The sequence below is a fragment of the Erithacus rubecula genome (genome assembly GCF_903797595.1).
Source record: "Erithacus rubecula genome assembly, chromosome: 3".
Taxonomy (NCBI): domain Eukaryota; kingdom Metazoa; phylum Chordata; class Aves; order Passeriformes; family Muscicapidae; genus Erithacus; species Erithacus rubecula.
The window spans coordinates 139,564,951-139,586,999 of record NC_136689.1 but is presented as its reverse complement, the minus strand read 5'-3'; the positions used below and the strand labels follow the sequence as shown (position 1 = coordinate 139,586,999).

At 43.6% G+C, this 22,049-nt stretch overlaps 1 long non-coding RNA gene across 1 annotated transcript; it reads right to left on the bottom strand.

The window, feature by feature from the left end:
* Positions 1 to 307: 307 nt before the first annotated feature.
* Positions 308 to 19,683, bottom strand: LOC306800564. The gene is made up of 4 exons (XR_013773857.1): positions 19,664 to 19,683; positions 9,211 to 9,322; positions 3,611 to 3,830; positions 308 to 428 (listed from the first exon to the last, which is right to left on the bottom strand). It is a non-coding gene; the product is annotated as an uncharacterized lncRNA (long non-coding RNA).
* Positions 19,684 to 22,049: the final 2,366 nt, after the last annotated feature.

The window sequence follows — 22,049 nt, the reverse complement described above, 5'->3', positions numbered from 1 at the left end:
TTCAGAGCACTGCCATTTTCCACGTGTATTTTATTCCTGTTCATGGTTTGCTCTAGGGATTAAAGATATGGAACCAGCAAAGGATCAGCACAATAACAACACAGTCAGAAACATGAAAATATGCCCAAAGCTCTGAGACAGCTCTTGGATAAGGTTGCTCTCTATATGAGTGGAGATAAAGCACTCCCTCCCCAGCAAAAATTTCCATAAACCAGCTCTCCCTTTTGGCAACTCAGTCCAAAAGAGAGTTAAAGTCCTATAAAATGAAAGTAATGGGAAAAAAAAAAAAAGTTTCTCAAGAGCAAAATTTTATTTGCATCTGCCTGAGCCCCATAATTCCATGTTCAGGTGATCCTCTCCTGAAGAGATGCTCTTACCAGCTGCTTCCCAAGTCCTGCTCTCCTGGGCACACAAGACTTTCTTCTAATCTAGAAGAAAAAGCAAGACAACTGGTAAGTACTGGAAAAAAACCACTTATTTCACTGTCATGGTTAAGGACATGGCAACCATGAGCACAAAGAGCAGTGATATCCAGGCACATCTTGCAGCCTTTAAGCTGGGCTGCAGGAACAAGTACAAAAACAACTGTTTGTTCCTCAAAACATCAGTGCTGAGCATGGGGAACAGCATTTTCTTTTCAAAAGAAAGTTGATATAAATCTTTACAATTCCTAGATGGTTTTAGTATTTCTGGATTAGTAACAGTACAAAAGTAAGGGGTTGTAATTGTTTGCAGGACACCTGCAAAAATAATAAATAACAAAACCTTCAATGGAAAAGGAGAATCACTTTTTAAGTGTCCAGTCTTCTTTAAGATCCCAAACCTGCTGTGGGAGGAACAGTCTGGCCACAATCCAGTTAAGCATTTCAGATTTGAGAGAACAGGGAGAGAGAACAGAACCCTGCTGAATCAAGGTCTTGGCATTTCTCACCAGCCATTTGTTTCTCTCCCCTGCTGGCCCTCAAACACGTACACACACTCCTACTTTCCAAGAATTTCCAATTTTAGCTTTTATTCTAGAAAAAACACCTCCTGGTTACAAAAGCAGCCAATTTTGCTGCCAGGAAAAAGCACTGGTAGAGCCCCAAGGGGTTGGTCCTGCATTAGATGAGCACCAGGCAGCTCTCAAGAGCTCACAAAAGGCTTTTTAATTTTTAATTAATACACCTTCTTGCTTTGCTCAGTTAACACAGTGAGGAAACCCTTCACACAGTGCTTTCAGTTGTGGTCACTGTGTGCTGAACACTTTAAAAATCCTTTTTCATTAATAAATACTTCCTATACAAATGCCATATATTTCCTATGTACATGCTCTATACAGAAAGCTCAGGTAAAAAAAAAAAAAAAAAAAAAAAAGAAAGGCAATTTCCCCAGAGAGAGAAAAATTCAGAGATAAAATTTCAGCAGTGATTTATATCTGCCCAGAGCAGCAATCCCAGCCCTTGGTGACCTCTGTGCAAACACACCAAGCCAATTACACACTGTGACAGAGGATTTCCCCTCCCAGAGCAGCAGCTTCTTGTTGCTCAGAGTAAGAAACATCAAAAGGTAGTGCAACAAGTGAGTGTGTGTTAATGAGCAGGCTGGGGACAACCAGCCTCGAGGTTTAATCAAGATTTGGATCCAATTCTGTGAGGGGTTTTGTAAACATTGATCTTATTGAGTTGTTACATCTGGAGGATGTAATTCCCAGTGACCTGCTAGTTTAACCTATGGAAATCACCACGGGGCAACAGCTCAATCCTCCCACTCCATCCCTTCTTCTTTGCTGTGGTCTCCATCAGCAGATGAGTAGTAATCCACCTCATCCTTCAGCATCCCACAGCTGGGATGTGCCCAGCAGCACTTCCATGTCCTTTGATAAAAGGGAAAACACAAACTTTTTTAAGCCACCAGTCATTGCTAGCAGCTGACAGAAAAAAATGCTCTCAGCTTCCTAGAGTTACAGAATAATTTAGGTTAGCAATGACCTTTCAGATCCACTAATCCAACTACTAAGTACTGCCAAGGTCACCATTAACCCATGTCCCCAAGTGTCACATCCACACATCTTTCAATACCTCCAGGAATGGTGACTCAACCACATCCCTGGGTAACCTCCTCCAAGGTTTGAAAAATCTTTCAGTGAGGAATTTTTCCTAGTATCAAATCTAAACCCTCCTGGTGCAAACTGAGACCCTTTTCTCTTGTCCTGTCCCTTGTTGCTTGGGAAGAGTGTGCAGGACATGGTGATGTGCAGCCTGCCAGTCCCCTTGTTTGGCCCAGGACATCCTGGTTCCAGCCTCTTGTTGAGCCATAGCATCACTGCTCTGGTTATAAGGATGCTTCTCCTCCTGGACATCCCAGAACCCATTTCCTTCACCCTGTTTCTTTAGAAAGAAAACCAAAACATAAGGGATGAGAGCTGGGAATTGTTGACTTCACAGGCCATTTTTTTCTGCTCCAGGAAAAAGAAAAACTAGGAAGAGTATGATAAGGAGCCTGTAAGAGGTGCACTGAGATCTGGATTTTTAACCATCACAGACTCACAATCTTTGTTTCCTGCAGGATTTCACCCAGAGCAGCCAAAATCCAGGTGACTCCAGCAGGAGAAAGAAATGCAGCAGCAGGTTCTTCAGAAGATCCAAAACTCAGCTCATCCTGCCAGTTCCCACAAGGACACTGAAATTCCAGATCCCATCTGCTCCCCAAGAGGGGAAGTTATCCCTCCTCCTGAGGTGTTTACAACAGGGAAACCACCTCAGCTCCCAGATTGTGCTTTGAGTCTTCCCCAGTCTGCTCCTATGCTGTGAACTCCATCATCTCCTTGGGACTGGGATGGGAACATCCTTTTCTAGCACCCCAAATGCACCAGCTTAATTATTATACTTTGGGCTTTTGGGGGGAGGTTTGACTATTTTCATCTTTGAAGCATTCAACCACGGGACAAAATGATTTCTGCCTGCACTGAGAGAGGAAATGTTCCTGACTGTTTAGGTGAGATTAATTTCAGGATTGTGGCCAGACTGAGGAAATTGGTGGCAGAAATCCCTCATAGCTGGATAATGAGGTTGTGGCTTTATGATTAATTCTCCTGAGTTATTCTCCAGTACCTTGGGTGTGGGTGACACATTCCTTCCTGCCCTCCTTCTTTGAATGGGACATGTCATCCAAACACACAAACACAATATTTATTCAAAAAAGTAAAATTAAAATAGTCACAACACAATTCATGAGGTGGAGGCACAGATTGCATCTCAATTGTACAACGTCCAGTCAACTGCTGTCTGGAGGAATTTCCCTGCTGGGTTCTCCAGGAATGTCCCCAAATTCCATCACAACCATGATGTACCCAATATTCCAAAAATCTAAAGAGCCTCTGGGGTGGAAACCAAGCCAGATCAACAAAAACACTCCCTGAACACCTCTGTTGTACCAATATTCTTGATATGGAGAGATGAATCCAGGCTTCCTCACTGCCTGCTGCTGAGTCCCCTTGCTGCCATACCCATGATCCTGCACATACTGCCCATGCTGATCCCACATTCCTCCTCCCAGCCCAAATTGGCATCCCTGGATTGCAAACAGTTCCCCCTTTTTCAGCAAGCAAAGGCTTTCACATGGAGGTTACCTGAAGTTTTAATGCTGTCAAAACTCAGCTGCAAGGAAACTGGAGAGAAGAAAATCAGCCTTTCTGTGGAGATGCCTCTGCTCCAGCTGGAGCCATCACCTTCCATTGCTCAGCTGCCTTTTTGGGAATCCTCCATGCCTTCCCCTCGGCCACACCAGGGCACCAGACATGAAGATAGCTAATGACAGTTTCTGCTGGCATGAAATCCACCCTGCTTCTCCTGGAGGATGAATGAGCAGATGGGACCAGGGGGAGATGGCTGAGCTGGACAATTGGAGTCCTTCCAATCCAGTAATTCCCACCCAAAAGACAGGGGATGCAAAGAGCCTTCAGGGTCAGACCTTTTCATAGGGGTAGGAACATGTCTTGGGTTGCAATACAGGATGTGGCCAGAAATGTGGATTCTGTCACCATCTGTTGAGCCAGATGGGGCAGTGATTCCTTATCTCTGTGGCACATACCATCTGCTAATGGGCCATCTTTAAACCAGCTGGGGCAATCATCTTTATCTTTTCCACAACCCATCCTCCCTCAGGAAGATATCAATTGCTGCTGGGCCATTGAGTCCCACTGTGTGACTGATAAAATTACATCATCCCATGGGAGATGCTCCAGCCAGGGGAGGAGCCAAGCCTTTCCTACCTAGATAAAAACTGAGATTTGGAACAATAAGGTACCTTCTTTCCACTGGATTCCAGAGGAACACTGGACCTTTCCACATCATCCCTGGACCTTCAGAGGAAAACTGCACCTTCTCCAGGAGCACTGCTCCAGCTGAACCACATCTGCCACTGCAGGAGGATGCAGCCACCATTGAATGGGACTGCAACAACACCCTGACTGACTGACAGGGTGTCAGGTTGGATTCTGACTCTGTCAGGGTTGGGATTGTTCTTTGTAATACTGTATTTCTATTTTAATTTTCCTAGTAAAGAACTGTTATTCCTAATTCCCCTATCTTTGCCTGAGAGTCCCTTAATTTCAAAATTATAATAATAATTTGGAGGGAGGGGGTTTACATTCTCCATTTCAAAGAGAAGTTTCTGCCTTTCTTGGCAGACACCTGTCCTTCAAACCAGGACAGAACAGGGTCAAGAAAGACAGGCAGGTGGTTACTGAAAGACTGTGCAGATTAAATGTCTGCATGGTTGGTTTTACTGCTCCCCAAATTCTTGCTTTGGTTGCTTATTCCTCAGGCAATCCACTGCATTATTCCAGCAAAATAAGCACAATCCTGAAGAGTTTGAAATTAATGATGGGCTCTCAAGCATCTTCCATCATGCAGAACCAAAATGAAAATGTACACCTGGCCTCGCTTCACTCCCTGAAATCCATCAGGAAGGAATTTCCTTGTGTCACATCAAGAGACTCTGACAGCTGAAAGGGTTAAAGGTAAACTGTATTTCCAGCTGCTGCCAGGCTGTAAAACAGGGTTCCAGCCCCACCACCATGCCTGTTCCAGCAGAGCAGCCCCTGCCTCAGACACAGCAAAGCTGCTTTTTAGAGCAGTGTCCTCCTGCACAGGGGTGACAATCATCTCCAGTGTATAAGAGAACCAGAAGAATGGTGTTTTCCAGGTATTTTGGAGAAGGAAAAGTCAACCACGAGGTTTTCTCAGGAAAAAAAAAAAAATCTGAAGAGCTCATGCATGTTCTGGCTGTGCCTACACCCTGACATGAGAGAAGTAATAATCAGACACACAAGAAATCTAATTCAATCTCTGCAAAAACCTCAGGGGACAGGTGGGACAAACACAAAGTTCAGAGGCAGCAACACAATGACACCTCACAAGGCTGGGCATCCCTAGGAGAAAAAAACTTCTGAGAATCAGAGAATCATAGAATTATTTGGGTTGGAAGGAACCTTAAAGAACATCTTGGTCCAAGCCCCTGCCATGGGCAAAGACACCAGATCAGGCTGCTCAAGTTCTGTCCAACCTGGCCTTGAACACTTCCAGGGATGGGAAATCCACAGTGGTTTTGGGCAACATGTTCCAGTGCCCCAAACCCTCACAGGAAAGTATTTCTTCTTAATATCTAGTATAAAAATGCCCTTTTTTCAGTCTGAAGCCATTCCCTCTTGTCCCATCACTCCATGCTTTTGTCCAAACTCTCTCTCCAGCTCTCTTGGAACCCCCTAAAGCACTGGGAGAAACTCTGAGCTTTCCCTGGAGCCTTCTTGTCTCCAGGCTGAACAACCCCAACTCTCTCAGCCTGTCTCCTTAGCTCCAGTCCTGTGATCAGCATAGTGTCCCCCATCTGAACCACCTGGGGAAACATCTCCACCCTCAATGCAGCATCAACAGAGAGATTTGGGGCAAAGATGAACTACCAGAGCAGGGTAAAACCCTGATATCTGAGCTACAGCTGGTCTCACCCTGCAGCTCCAGCTCAGATGAGCAGCTCTGTCAGAAGGAACACTGAGACAGGCACTGACTCACAGTCCTGAAATCATTGTGAAAACCCTGTTCCAGTTCATTGTGAAAACCCTGTTCAGCAGCAAGGCACCAATATGGCAAGTCAAGATTCCCAAGGTCCTGCTGCAAACCCCAATTGATTTTTCTTTTCCTCTTGCTCGTGGCTGACATTTCCTGCCTGGCTCATCACACCATCAGGACCACAGCAAGAAAACCAACACCCTCTCAGACACCTTTTGGGAGAGCAAACACAGCTGCCTGCACTTGATGGTTATTTTGGGGTTGAAATTGAGATGAAGATTGCTGCCAAAACAACCACTCTGGGGGAGCAGTTGCTTTTTCTCTTGAAATGCAGAGACACTTTCCATTTCTTCCCTCCCCTTACTTCTACTGATTTTACCAGATTTCTTAGAGGAGGAAACAGCAATTGCATGACTCAGAGGGAGAATCATCTTCTGCCCATCACAGAAATGATCATGTGCAGGCAAGGAGCTGGGTGAGACATGGGCTTTTGTCCCAGGCCATGGGTATCAGACTGGCAAAGCTCTGCCAGATGCCCAGAAGAAAACAGGCAAGAGAAGAAGCAACAGCACCAAGAGTCAGAGGCTAAAATTGCAGGGCTGTGAACAGAAAGAGGTTTCCTCCAAGAAACCACCAAGCCAAACATGAAAGTCCTCATCCCATATGCAGAGGAGATCACAGGAGGATAAATCTACAACTTTCTGCTGGAAGAGGATGTGTGGGATCAGGTCAGGATGGTCAATGTGGTCAAGGGATAAAAACCATTCCCAGGAGCAAAGTGAAAACAACAACCACCCAGTGATGCCCACAATATCCCATCTACCATGCTGACTTCCCTTCTTCACACACTTTAAACTTTTGGAACAGACCTCCAGAAAAAGTTGTGATTGGTGGGAACATATTTTCCCTTGTCTCCACTTTTACTGCATTTTTATTGTGGTGCCCAAATATCCAATTGCTGAAAGGGTGGAGTGTGGGCTGGCAGGGCCCATGCTCAGAAACACCAGGAGAAGAGATGGTTCCTCTGACACAGGGAGAGAGGTCTGAAAAGATCTTGCCCTGCAACAAAAGCCTTGCCATGGGAACAAGAACATGATCCCCTGCAAAACTGCAAAATTCACTTGGTGGTGTGCAGATATTTAGAGCCCCCAGGGCTGTTTTCACAGTTATGATTCCTCCTTATCCCTAATGCAGCTGACAGCAACACGTGTAGGATCTGGAGACTCCGTGCAGGGGAGACAACTCACAAAGGCATGAAGGCATCAGTGCATTTCAGCAAGGCCTTCAGAGTCACTTATCTGATGTTTTAGACTTCACTGATGGCATTTATGAGTTTAAAAATACATAAAAGGCTTCAGCATCCTCTCCCAGCCACTCTCTTTAGGATGCAAATGCAGTTTAACACAATTAGACAGGACAGAAAGCCCAGACATTTTACAGGATCAACTGTATTCCAGTTGTCAGAGAAAATAAAGAGACACCAGCTCAACAGACAGGCTGGACAAAAGCCTGTATTCATCTCTGGATGGTTTTTGGATCAGCACAGCACTGTGCAAGGAGGAAGAGCCTTTTTCCAAAAGGCATCAAGCCCTGCTAGAGCTCTATTTGGGAGAAAAAAATGCCAAAAAATAATCAAGTAATCCTACATTTATTAGCAAGAAAATACAAATTAAGAAGTACAAATTCATTTAATTAAAAAAAAAAAAAAAATCTCATCTTTAAAACTAGAAAAAAACCCTCAAAACTTCAAGAAAATTGCCAGGGCACATTGCTCCATTTACAGATGTAAATAAAGCAGGGAAGGGATAAATGAAGAAAGGCAGGTTTAGATTACATATTGAGGAGAAATTCTTTACTGTAAGTGTGGTGAGGCCCTGGCATAGGTTGCACAGAGAGGCTGAGGACTCCCCATCCCTGGAAGTGTCCAAGGCCAGGCTGGATGGGGCTTGGAGCAACCTGGGGTAGTGGAAGGTGTCCCTGCCCATGGCAGTAGGGCAGAATAAGATGATCTTTAAGGTCCCTTTCCACCCAAACCATTCCATGATTCTGTGATTCTCTGTGTTATCTGAAACTCACAACATTAGGACAGAAAATAAAGAGGAGAGAGAAAAGGAGAAAGCTCCCAGTGTGATGCTTCTGGCAGCTGAAGACATTTATTTCCATTGCTGAAGGTTCAGAAGTGAGAAGTTGACAAAGTGTCTGGAGGTACCTTGAAACACTTCCCATCACGACTGCTCCTTCAAAGGAGAAGCAATGTGAAATTGGCAGCAAGTAGATATTTCTACATAATTTGTCATCTTTCACAGAAAAAAAAATCAATCATCCCTAATTCTAGGTTTTGTTTTTTTTTGTTTTTTTGTTCCTTTTTTCTTCTATTAAAAGACCTAAATAAAGACCTATTATTACACACTGCAATTTTAAAAATTAAAAGAAACCCGTTTATTAATTAAATATTCTGGGGCATCTCTGCTATGAAGACAGGATGAGAGAGTTGGTGTTGTTCAGCCTGGAGAAGAGAAGGCTCCAGGCAAACCTCAGAGAACTCTTTCAGTCCTAGAAGAGCTCCAAGAGGGCTGGAGAGACACTTTGGACAAGGGTATGGAGTGACAGGACAAGGGGCAATGGATTTAAACTGGAATCAGGAAAATTTGGATTAGATTTAGGAAGAAGATGAGGGTGGTGAGGCCCTGGCACAGGTTGCCCAGAGCAGCTGTGGCTGCTCCATCCCTGGCCAGGTTGGATGGGGCTTGGAGCAACCTGGGATAGTGGAAGGTGTCCCTGCCCATGGCAGGGGATGGAACTGGATGATCTTTTAAGGTTTCTTCCAACCCAAAATATTCTGTGATTCAATTAATGATTTTTGGATCTACCCCTGAACTCTTCAGCAATTGTAGAGGACCTTTAGGTGGCAACAGAAACACTGACAAGATGTTTTTAGGAGAAATTAAAAACATCAGAACTTGTGCTTCTTTCTAAACAACAGGATCAGGAGGCTCTCAGAAATTATCATTTTGGCAGGATCCTGCAGGATGTGAGATGGGAAAGCAGCTGAGCACAGGTGCAAGGTGTCAGGTGCTGTGTTTGCACACCTGACAGGATTTGACCACCCCCTACATCTCCATGCCTCCATCTCCCACCCCAAATCTTGCACCACAGCCCTGACCTTTGGAAAGTGCATTAAGACCTCTGGGACTGTTATAAAAGCTCAGGTGTTACCACCCCAAGCCCAGGTAATCCAACACAAATCACTGCAGAGAGACAATGGTGTGGCCCATCTGAAAATAGACAGAAATCCCCACCAAAAACATCTAAGTCGTCATGATAGAAAAATAAATCCAGGCAGATTGTTGCTTGCATTGTATGAATCATCATGTTGTTATAGCAACTTCATATCTGCACCCAATCTGAAAACCAAGCACAGCTGAAATAATGTAACAGCATTAAGTTAAAATGATATATAACAAGACAAAAAAGGATCAGCTTGATCTCCAAGGAGCACCCACACTTCTTTCTCACCCTCTTTCTTCCCTTTGAAAACATTGTTTTGCTGTATTTAAACAATTTAAAAAAAAAAAAAAAAAAAAAAAAAAAAAAAACCCAGACTTGGAGCTCATGGAGAAGAGGAGCCCTAATGAGCTTTTGAATTCAAGAGAGTCTTCAAAATGAAAATGTCATAGAAATCTGGAATCACAGAATCATTTAGGTTGGAAAAGACTTTAAAGATCATTTTGCTCCAAGCCCTATGGCATGGACAGGGACATTTTTCACCACCTTTAGATAAAAACAGGTGGAATTCCCAGTTACAACCACCAGATCCAGCCAACTGCCCCTACTGTTCCCATGTACTCCAGAATTCATGTATTCAATAAATTACATAAATTTTATAAGTATTTTATCTTTATTTTTAATTCATGCAATGCAGGACACATCTAAATATATATGTACATTGTGTCCTGCTCTGTTCAGGACTCCTGAACAGAACATTTAGAATCAACAAAGGGGATGCACAAGCTCTAGTTTTTAAAACTGCAGCTCTGTCTGGTGATTTCATTGCTGAAGAAAAAGCAAAAAAAAGTGTCACCAAGATTCTTTCCATCAGAGCAGCAAAGGAAGAAAGGTAAATAAACAGAATTGTTCCAGGGACTTGGCAGGAAAGCACAGCTCCTCTGCATGGCAAGGGGAGCCCACCAAGCTCCAAAACACTGCAGGTGCCTCAAAAGCCACTGTTGTGCTCCAATTAGTGCCAAAGATGAGCAGAAAGCACCACAGGGCACCTCACTGCTCCTCTCCCCATGAAATGCTGCCAGCAACAAGGTCTGAAGGAAAAAGAAGGGAAAGGGAAAGGGAAGGAGCTTGGGAGATCTGTGAATTTTGCTCTTGGTGTTTCAAGCAAATTAAGACCAAACAAACCCCAAAATAGAAAAAGCAACCCACAAACCCACAGCTCTAGTCCCAACAAAGTCCTATTAGTCTTAACAACAGCACAAAAGTGACTCAATTAATTGAAAGCAAATAAAAGAAGCAGCTTAACTTATTCTTTCACAGTTCAAGACAGAAGCACCAGTCTGCCCCAGACAGAACTCTATTTTTTTTTCTTCTTTTTCTTAAATGCATTTATTCATTAAGGTTTCCTTGTAGGCTGGGTAATGAGTCACTTCTTGCTTCTCTATGAAGTGCAAAGGGATGGAGAGGAATAGGATTTAAATGGAGGATGGAGACACTCACAAAGCCTGTTAGAAAAGCTTGAAAAGCTTTTGAAGGAGTCACAGATAAAAAGAGGCAACTCCTCACATGGACCCCAAACCCTTTTCTCTATCACAGAGCTTTCCCAGGGTCCAAGCCTGGCTGTCTCCTCTCTTTCAGCCAGCACAGAAACCCACCCCCTCTCCTCCACTGAGCTTTCTTCCTCCCCAGAGTTTGGGATGAGGATCCCAGAGCTGGAGCAGGAAGCAGGAATGATGCTGCTCCTGCCAAGGACCTGATGGCTCAGAATGTGGATGTGACCATCCCTGCACCAGTGGAATATGGACAGGGGGGATCCTATCAGCAACAGCACATGGCATTTTATGGTTCTTACCCTGGCAGAAGCCGGAGAAGCCCCAGCAGCCTCCAGCTCAGAGTGAGCCACACACATCCAATTATTCTGCAATTGTTTTTCCAAGAAGCACAGAAGCACAGAAGGGTTGGTGTGGGAAGGGACCTTAAAGATCATCTGGTTCCAACCCTCCTGTCGTGGGCAGGACACCTTTCATTAGACCAGGGTGCTCCAAGCTCCACACAAACTGGATTTCCAGTGGAGAGGATCTGTCCAATCCATCAGATCAGAGATGACAAACTCTCCCATCATCAGCCTTATCCCAGACTGGAGCTGAAATATCCTGATTTGGTCCCACAACTACTGTCAGGAGTTACCCCTGGCTCCCCAGGTCCTTTAAGTCCTCTCACCCCAAGTTTTGAGGAAGCAAAGCCAGCATGGAGATGGGACACAGTCTGCAGAGTGGCTGGACAACAAGAAGGGCACACATGTCACTGCAACAAACACAAACCCCCCAAAAAAGCACAACCTGAACCCAAATTCACCCCTGCCAGCTTTCCAGCAAGGACTCCCATCTAGTCCACGTGTAGGAGTAGAAAACTTGAAATAAACATTGGGACAAAACAGATACTGGGGGAGAAATTCCTCCCTGTGAGTGTGGTGAGGCCCTGGCACAGGTTCCCAGAGAAGCTGTGGCTGCTCCATCCCTGGAAATGTCCAAGGTTGGATGGGGCTTGGAGCAACCTGGGATAGTGGAAGGTGTCCCTGCCCTTGGCAGGGGTTGGAACTGGATGAATTTAGGGTCCCTTCCAACCCAAATCATTCTCTGATTCTATTTTTCTGTGAAACTGCTCTGGTGACAGCCACAACCATGTGTCATTCCCCATGGCAGGGATCTTCCACCTTCCCTACAGTGGTGTCTCTCACTTTTCTAACATTTATTCTGAAAAAAAAAAATAAAAAATTTAAGCAGCAAAAAATAAACAAAAACCCCCACAAAATCTTAAACAAATTTAAAATCCTCCTAAATACAGAATCTAGGGGAACTTTTTTGCTGCCACCTAGACCCCTTGCAAAGGGTTCAGATGCCAATCTAATAATAAAGCTGTCTTATGGGGTGATGTGATTTCAGCTTTCAAGCTGAAGGTTGCTATGGGAGGCTGTTCCCAGCAGCAGCACTGCACAAGCATTTGTAAAAGCCCTTTGCAGCATCAGACTCTGATTTTTGAGTAGGAAAAAAAAAAAAATCACTATTTCTGTTTTTAAAAAGTTCCATAAAAAGCAGCAGTGCTGGGGAAAAAAAAAATGTAGAGAGAAAAAGGCAAAATAAAAAACTGTGCTGTAATTCAGATGTCTGTAGAAATGCAGATGCACTAAAATCCCCTTCCCAAAGCTAAAGCACCAGGAAAACCTAATTTTTTTTTTTTTTTTTTTTTTTTTTTTTAAATCAATGCACATCAGCTGAGTTGCTGCATTTGCCAACACCAGGTTTGCTGGGACGTGGGAGAAGCTAAAGACAATCAGATGATCTCAGGTGCTGTAAAATGAGGTGCAGAAATGGGAACAGTTATTGCAAGTCCTCTGTGGGGTCATCTGCTGTGCACTGAGATCTTGGCTCACATAAAAATAAGAAATCACAACAGGTTGAGAAAGTTTACCCAGCTTTTCAGAATTAAAAAAAATAGAATATATATAGGGATTTTGCAAGGAATGAAGTATTATGTATATATATTCACACACAGAGTTATGTAAAGCTGGTCAAATACAAACGACTCTCTTAAAACTAACAAACAAGTAAACTCAGAAGGTATTTTCTACAGCAATCTGCAAGATTTAGGAGACTGTTACAACCTGCAGGATTTACAGAGGAAACACAGTAAGAAGGAGGATTTAGCACAAGGACAGAGCCCTGAGGCAGCAGGAGGAGGACACACAGTCACTTTTTACCTTTCCACAGTGAGGTGAAGACCACCAAACACTGATTTGGAAAAAGGCTTTTGATTCATGTTGCCAAAGCCTCCAGCCATTAAGTGTCTTAAATCTTTGCAGGTTAAGTAAAGGAGAGCTTGTAGAGGAGATATGTGGATGGGATCAATATCTAGAGAGCAAACACCTCCCAAATTGGAGATGTGAGATTGCAGGACAGCACACAGACAGCTCCCTGCCCAAACCCAGATATGGAGAGGGGTGAGGGTCAAGATCATCCAGTTCCACCCTCTGCCATGGGCAGGGACACCTTCCACCATCCCAGGCTGCTCCAAGCCCCATCCAGCCTGGCCTTGGATACTGCCAGGGATGGGACAGCCACAGCTTCTCTGGGAATCTGTGCCAGGGCCACCCATCACCACAGGGAAGAATTTCTTCCCAATATCCCATCTACCCTGCCCTCTGTCACTTTAAAGCCATTCCTTCCTGCTCTGTCACTCTATGCCTTGTCCCAAGTCCCTCTCCAGCTCTCCTGGAGCCCCTTTAGGCTCTCCAAGGTCTCCCTGGAGCCTTCCCTCCTCCAGGATGAACTCCATGATTTTTTTTTTTGCCTGAAGTCTTCAGTGGCAAGTGCTACAGTGACACCACTGGGATGCTCCTTCTTCATCGAGAGCCAGGAGGCAAGAACCCTACAGACAGATTCACAACCAGAAATTTCTGTGATGTCAAAGGTTTCAGACACAATTTCAACTCTGATGGAAGTCATACACAGGTGAAATCTTAAGACAAAAGAAGAAAAACTGATTTGAGTCTGATGTTCAGATAAGTAACAGAGATGCTGCAGAAGAGATATTTTCAAAGCATGGAGGTACATTGGGTCCTGCACCTCAATGATTTCACAGATTCTGAGACAAAATCTCAACAAAGAACAGAGAATCTTTTGCCATCACAAGCTTTTGCCAGAACATACAAATAACCCAAACAGAACTCCTGATCAATAAGTCAGGATTTGTCTAAAGGCCCAACCTCCAAACCAGCAACAATGAGGAGCCCACAGCACCAGGCAAAATAAGAACCATCACTCAGATGCACTGACTGCAGTGGCAGTACCAGGAACACACCATTCAATTAAAATTATTAAATTAAGTTGCTAAAACCAGACTGAATTATTGCAGAACACTTCCCTATCAGCCCAAGGCTTCACTGCTCACCCACCCACCCTCTGCATCCCCAAAACTCCTCCTTCCCCAGCACTCTGCTCAAAAACTCAGGGATGTCCTTCCCAGAGGTCTCAATGCCTTGTCAGCAGAAATTCAAATCAATCCAGCCCTGGGAGCAGCTGCAGCAAATAACTCAATCACGTTCATCATTTTAACTTATCCTATTTATGAATCAGGTCAAGCTTGAAATCTCCATTTACATTATCAGCCTTCATGATATTAAGATAATCATGCAGAGGACTGATCAAAGGTTCCTTGTAACTTTGGAGTGCAGGAATTACCATACAATAACTTTTTATCTACTCCAGTGTCCTCTGTGACTGTCAAGAATGCTTTCTTCCCTGGAAAATAGGACAAGGAACAACACATTGAACAAGGAACTGCTGCCAATCCTAAATCTAAGAGTAACAGGGCAGTAGGGACTGTACACATCTCCAAAAAAAAAACCATGAAGATCACAAGTTTTTAGAAGAGAACAGGTTAAGCAGGGCTTTGAGTAACCTGGTCCTGATCCTGCCCATGACAAGGGGTTGGAGCTGGATGGTGTTGAAGGTCCCTTCAAACCCAAACCATTCTGGGATCCCAATATCTGCTGAAAGTCTCTGAGAAAAACACAGATATTCCCTGGAATCCCCTTTATTTTATCTGGCCTGTATGGAAAGACATTTTGATTTTTTCCAGACTGATACTGAAAATCACCTAAAATGCTCTCTAAAGGGCCTCAATTTCTCTCAGGGCTGTTTTGATGGGAAGATGAATCCTGCAGCCTCCTGACACCCAGAAATATTCAGCTGATGCTCTTACAGCCCTCCCCCAGCAGCTGCAGCACCTGCACAGCATCACCAGGTCACTGCTGCAGATCTGAAAACAACCACCAAAACATAGGAAAAGAGAAAAAGCAATTCCCATCTTCTCTTTCACTCTTCTGTTCACCTCCAACTCACTGCTTTTCTTCCTACAACAAATAAAATGTAACCTCATTCTGCTATTTTTGTGAAGAAATGTTTTATGCAGAGTTTGGGCAAAGGGAAACAATTTCTAACCTGATTTTAAGATTATTTAAAGAGGGTAAAAAAACACAGAAGGACATAAGCTTGTAAAACAGCCTTATGTGGGAAGAAAATATAGGAATACTTTATTGGAAGCACTTCACTTCTGGTACCAGCTATTAAGAATGTAGATATAATCCTTTATTTATCTCATTTGCAGCAAGAAAACTCTACACACACAGGAAGAAAAATCACATGGGATATAATCCAACAACAATCTCCCCCATTAACTCCAGAACGATGTTCTATTGAATATTTCAAGCGTGATTACACTGTAACAAAATGGCACCATGCCACCAAGCCCTGTAAATTATTTTCTCTCAATACCTCCCTTCCTTGCAAAGATGCCAGGAGGCTGCATTAAAAAAAAAAAAAAAAAACAAAAAAAAGCCAAAAAAAAACAAAAAAAACCCAAAAAAAAAAAAACCTGCTCCTGGATCAAAGTAAAAGGCACCAAAGAAAGGAGGATCCTTCAAGTGACCATCCCAGCATTTGTCCCAAATAGGAAAGATGACCTTAGCAGTTGATGTTGCACTTTCCAGGCAGGATCTGGATATTGTACCAAGGGAATGCTTTCTGCAAAGGAATTAAATACAGGATTTAAAATGATGGCAACCTGCTCCAAGTTATAACTTTGAATGCAGTTAATGCCTCTGCTTTGATTTTAGGGCTTCCAGTGGTAGAAAAATTTCACCTTAGTTTCTGTAATGTGGAAAAAAGAACATAAGCAGCAGAGATGAAAGCTCAAAACAGCTCCCTGGGTGATGCATGGGCTCAGAGGGATATCAGGTCCAGTGAGCTTTGACTGGGAATCATGGCTGTCTTTTTTCCAGTCATGGCTTAAGGAGGAAGCAAACAGCAGCAGAATCACAAATATTGCCAAATCCAGGCAGCGAGGCTGTAACAGAGCTAATTAAATACTTTGTCAAAGATTTTCCAATCGTTCAAAGGATTGGGATGTGCAAGATGAGGTTTGCAGGGGTATGAACAGCAGCCAGAGTGCTGAGCTGAGCACATCTGAAAGTGGCAAACACCAACATGGATTCAGTCTGAATTCCCTGAATGTGTCAGAGAACAGGGAAGGAGGAAAAGCCAAGTTCACCCACGTAACTGAAGTGCTGTGTCTGAGAATCTACAACCAAGGCAGAGAGACCAGAGACCCCCAAAGGTGCTCCACTGACCATGGAAAGAGTTACAGGTCTGCAGGAACTTCTTCAGTCCTTTGGGAAGGGTGCTGTCACTGTCTGAGCCTGACCACACAAATGAACATAACCAGGATAAGCAGCCTGGGACAGTGGAAGGTGTCCCTGCCCACAGCAGGGGTTTGGATCTGGATGACCTTTAAGGTCCCTTCCATCCCAAACCATTCTGGGATTCTGTGATCATGGGGGACATCAACTGATGGGCAAAGAAGGGGGATGACACCTTAAGAGCATCACTGCAGCTCATGGTCCCCAAAATTCCAACTTGCTGCCTTCTTGAGCATGCAAGTTGATTTTTTTTTTTTTCTCTTATTCAGAAATTTTACTTCAATATGGCTTGGAATTATGTACAGCAGGCCCAATAAATGTGAAAAGAAGATGGAGAGGAAGTGTTGTAGCAGGCACACTCCTAACAGAAGCTGAAGCCAATGAAAGGAACTGGATGTTACCACTGGCACCTCAAAAAGAAACTTTCCCAAGGCTTATCCTTTCAGGTGAGCAGTGGGAAAGAAGAGAGAATTATGTAAAGATTATTTTAAGGTAAAATATAATTATAATTATTATAATTAATGTCAAATTCATCACTTAGAGGGTGGTGAGGCCCTGGCACAGGGTGCCCAGAGAAGCTGTGGCTGCCCCATCCTTGAAAGTGTCCAAGGCCAGGTTGGATGAGGCTTGGAGCAACCTGGAAGGTGCAGAGGCTCTGGAAACAGGATCCTTGAGTCCCTTCCAACCCAAACCACTGTAGAATTCCATGAAAAATAAAAGGTAAAATTGGTGGTGCAGGGTCATTTGATCCTTAATCTTTTTAACAGAGAAGCAGCTCAGAGAATGTTCAGAGATGAAGACCTGAAATGCTTCTTGCCCCATGGAGACTGGTGAGAAGAAAAAGACACACTGAAGGAGTGAGTTTGATTTGGAAACTGGCACCAGATAAAGCAGAAAAAGCCTCAACAAGGAACAGTTTGGAGAAGAATCTCTCAGCTTCCTACCACATACTAGAAAAAAAAAAAAAAAATCCCAGGAAATCTCCCTCAAGAAAAAAAAAAAAAAAAAAAAGAAATCAGGAAATACTCAAGAGATAAGTGATTATTTTTAATAATTAACATACAGCACAGGTTTTAGAGGCCAAGGACTCCAAGATCCAAAGGCACAGGGAAACACATAACAAGAGCAGCCAAAGTTGTCATAACTAAGTTGCAACATGAAATGCTGAAGCCAAGCCTTAATGATTTACCATCAGGAGAAACCCAGGGAGGATTCATCACCACATTTGCATAGCAGGACATTGCTTGCTCTTCTTCTGAGCACATTATTACTGATCACCATCCAAAAGAGAGATTCTTGAACTAAATGAAGCCTGTGGCTCTCTAGGCAATTCCTAGACTACTTATAATTAAAGGCACCATTAAGCCTTCAGAGAAGCAGATGCCAATCCATGTCAAAAGTTACACAGCTGAGTGGGGTCTAATTACACTGAATTCAAGAGATACATCACATCCCCAACAGATGTCATTTTATAGAAAGCTTTTCCCATCTCTCACAATTTTAAGATTGCTTGAGATGCTCTTGCCTGTATTATCCCTTTTCTTTAGAAAAGACCATCCAGAGTCATCTGCCTGCAAGCTTAAGATGAGGTAAGTGCCAAACAGAAGAAAAAGCCACTGATCTGGTGGGGAAGCCAATTAAAAAAAAAAAAAAAAAAAAAAAAAAAAAAAGATAAAAGTTGACATGAAGAAACAATTTCTTCCTTCCCATTTCACACTTTTTTTGTGGTAGGATGATATTTTGGGCTCCCTTTTTTTGCATGTTTATTCAGGGTCTGTACAGCCAAGCAACTGCACATTCTTGAGAACTGGTAAATGCTACCAGCACAGTTCATCCATTCCCAAAAAAAGAGTTTTATGAACAATATAAAACAACAATTAGGAACTATAAAAGGGTTCTTGCACAGCCTGGCCCAGGTGGCCAAATAATCCAAAATATATTTTGGATTAAGACAAGTGATCAATTTATATCCTCTGTATTTAAATGGGAAAAGAGAGTCCAAGTCAACTCAGAAGCAGCCATCATAGAAGACACTAAAAATATTATCATCTAAACACAGAAAGGTCAAAAAATAAATTCTTAACTGCCTTCTCAACAAAATGCAGAACGCACATCTATTCTTAAGCATTCACTAAGGCCAGTGAGTTTGGGAAAAAGACAGATGGGAGAGTATGTAGGAGAATATGTTCTCTGAATACTTCCACAAATAGGCTACCAAAAGTCAAGAGAGATGCTGTGTCACAAGGGATGCAGGAGTCACAGGAGATGCATTTCTTGACATTTCCCTCCAGGAAAGAGATCTCCTTGAGCTGAGAGAGAAGTCTTTACTACTTGTTCTCATGGCATTGTCTCCAGACACTCATCCTACAGTTTTCTGATATGTTTAAACAAAATGGCCCCATGGCTGGGGAGTGACAGATGCCACTTTTCAGCTTTTCACAGCAACATGGTGATGATCACCACAAAGAATGACAGTGATACAACAATCATCTGAGGTTTGTGCTGAACTTCCCTTTTCCTGGTCCCATTCTCCTCCCTTTTCAGCTGCTCCTGTAACTTGAAGCTGTTGGACAGCTTAAACAAATGAGAGGAAAAAGAAAAAAAAAACCAGTCCCAAACCAGAACTATCAGCCTGAAAATCAAGGGCAATATTAGAAGACTTCTCCTATGAAGACAGGGTGAGTTAGTTGGGGCTGATCAGTCTGGAGAAGAGAAGGCACTAGGAGACCTTAGAGTCCCTCCCAGTACCTAAAAAGTGCCCACAGGAAAGGTGGAGAGGGACTTTTCACAAGGGCATGAAGTGATAGGACACAGGGAAAATGAATTTAATGGAAGGAGAGTGCGTTTAGATTAGTTATTAGGAAGAAATTCATCCTTGTGAGGGTGGTGAGACCCTGGCACAGATGGCCAGAGAAGCTGTGGCTGCTCCATCCCTGGAGTGTCCAAGGATGGATGAAGCTTGGAGCAGCCTGGGACAGTGGAAGGTGTCCCTTCCAACCCAAATTACTCTGATATTCTATAAATCAAGGAAATAAAAATAATTAAACACCAGTGTGGAGAAATAGAAAAAAGCACAACACTTGCAGCAATTACCCAGTGAGTGGATTATCTATAAAAAAACAAATGGGAAACCAACAAGGTTTATGGTTTCTCCTGATGGAATGTCAGGAGTCTGTGGAAAATGAGGTGCCTTCTACTTGTTCTTCAGCAGATGGAGTGTGGAGAGCAGATGGAGATGTTCCTTCTCAGCCATTTCTTTTGTGACATCCTGGCTGGTGTCCCCACCAACAGCAAGGCCAGTCTTGGTGGTGGAACCAAAAGTAATGGAGTCAACCACTAATGCTCCAGTTCTCCATCACTTTTATTTGACAGTACAATGTTAAGGGTTGGACTTGATGATCTTAAAGGTATTTTCCCATCAAAATGATTCTATAAATCTGAAATGAGCCATGAAGAGGGATGGAACATCCCTGAGAGAATCTGGATTGTTCAGCCTGGAAAAGCAAATGCTTCAGGGTGACCTAAACTGTGGCTTTTCAGCACATGAAGGGGAGAGGGACTTGTAGTGATAGGACAAAGAGGAATAGCTTCACACTTAAATAAAGCAGGTTTAGATTAGATAACAGGAAGGAAAAATTCTTCACTATGAGGGTGGTGAGGCCCTGGCACAGGCTGCCCAGAGAAGCTGTGGCTGCCCCAACCCTGGGAGTGTTCAAGGCCAGGCTGGATGGGACTTGAAGAAACCTGGGACAGTGGAAAGTGCCCGTGCCCATGGCAGGGGGTCAGAATGAGATTATTTTTAAGGTCCATTCCAACCCAAACTATTCAATGATTCCATAACTTCTATATACAGAATCTGACAAGTACCAGAATATCCATGTACTGTATCCCAAAAACCCCCTGTGAGAAGCAGGTGCTCCACAACCAGAGGCCTGAGGACTCTGTTCTTGCTTCCCAAGTATCCTGTGCCCAACCAGCTAATGTCACAGCTTGTTTCCAACATAAATGTGTTGTGATCCAGCAAATGGATCTGCCCACATTACTCTCCCATTGCTGAAGAAATTGGGACCACAATTAAGAGAAAATTGTCCTTCAGTTAAAGTGACCTGATTTTCGTCACTTTAATCCAAAAATTAGGTCTGTATCATTCATTGCATGAATTTCCTTTCCTATTTTAAGGATTTCTCACCATCTTGACTGGGAACAAAACACAGGGTCTTGTTTGCAGTCAAGTCAGAGCAAAGCTGATGAATGCCAACACAGCTGGATCTCAACAGCCCTTCTGCTAAACTGCCGTGTAAAAATTAGGGGAGTGACAGAGATTACCAAGAAAAATACAGCAACACACCTGTAGGTGTCCAATCAAAAGTCATTTCATGGAGAGGGAAACAATTCCAGGTGCAGAGGAAGCATGCAAAGGAAGGCACACATAGCAGAGTCTGCATTAGTGCAGCTGCCTTTATTGCAAGGACCCTAATTGGCATTTCCAGATGTGAGGCAGGAAAATCAGCTGACAGGAGCATCTTTGCCTATAACCCTAGAAAACCTAGGTTTGAAGAAGATACAGGGCTCTGTACAAATCATATGTGAAGAAAAAAATAAAATTAAAAATCCCTTCTTTCTTTTCCATATATTGAGTTGGTTAAAGCAGTCCACGTTCTTCCATTGTTACAACAGCATTTATTTATCACCATCCTCAATTCTCAAACTCCAAGTGATAACACATGATCTCCCTGCAAAACCAAACTGAGATGGATGGAGGACAAGGGCTATAATTTAAGACAGTTTACATTGCTCACAGTCCCAGGAACACTGCATTCAGGCTGCAGGAAAGGTCATTAGTAAATTGAAGGCAGTAGAAGATAAGGGAAAAGTTTACAAACAACATTTCAAGAGGAAAAAAATGAGCTTATTTGGCCATTCAGGGAAAAGAGCAACCAGAGAGGAAGTTTGGGTGTCCAGGCTGAGGAGTGAGCTCATCTCCAGTGCTCATGATGGAGCACACAGGATCTGCATCAGTGCCATCAGCAGCAGCTCCCATGTGTCAGGAGCCTCCTGCCTCCCAGATGGCTCCTGTTAGTGCAGACTAGTGCCAGCATCTCCCTGCAGCTGAGTGCACAGGATTGCTGCCCTGAGCTGCCACACTTCAGCTTTCAGCCTTTTTGTGAGCACTACAGGAGATAAGCACTGAGATACAGGAGATAGGCAATGTAAAGAGTTCACTTCTTCCCTCCTGAACACCATCATCTGATGAAAACATAGTTACTCAAGTGAAGGGGAGACTCTCTAAGCTGTTTTTTTGGAAGTCTGCACTGCCTGTAACCTGGTCTAGTGGAAGGTTTCCCATCCATGGCTGTGGTTGGAATGGGATGGTCTTTGACATCCTTTGCAATCTAAACCATGCCATGATTCTGTGATTCTCTGTCATCAGCAGACAAGTGACACACACTGGCTTCAGTGGATTCTCCATGGCCCAAAGCCCAGTGGGACAAAGGTCTGTGAGGAGAGACTGTGAGAGCCAG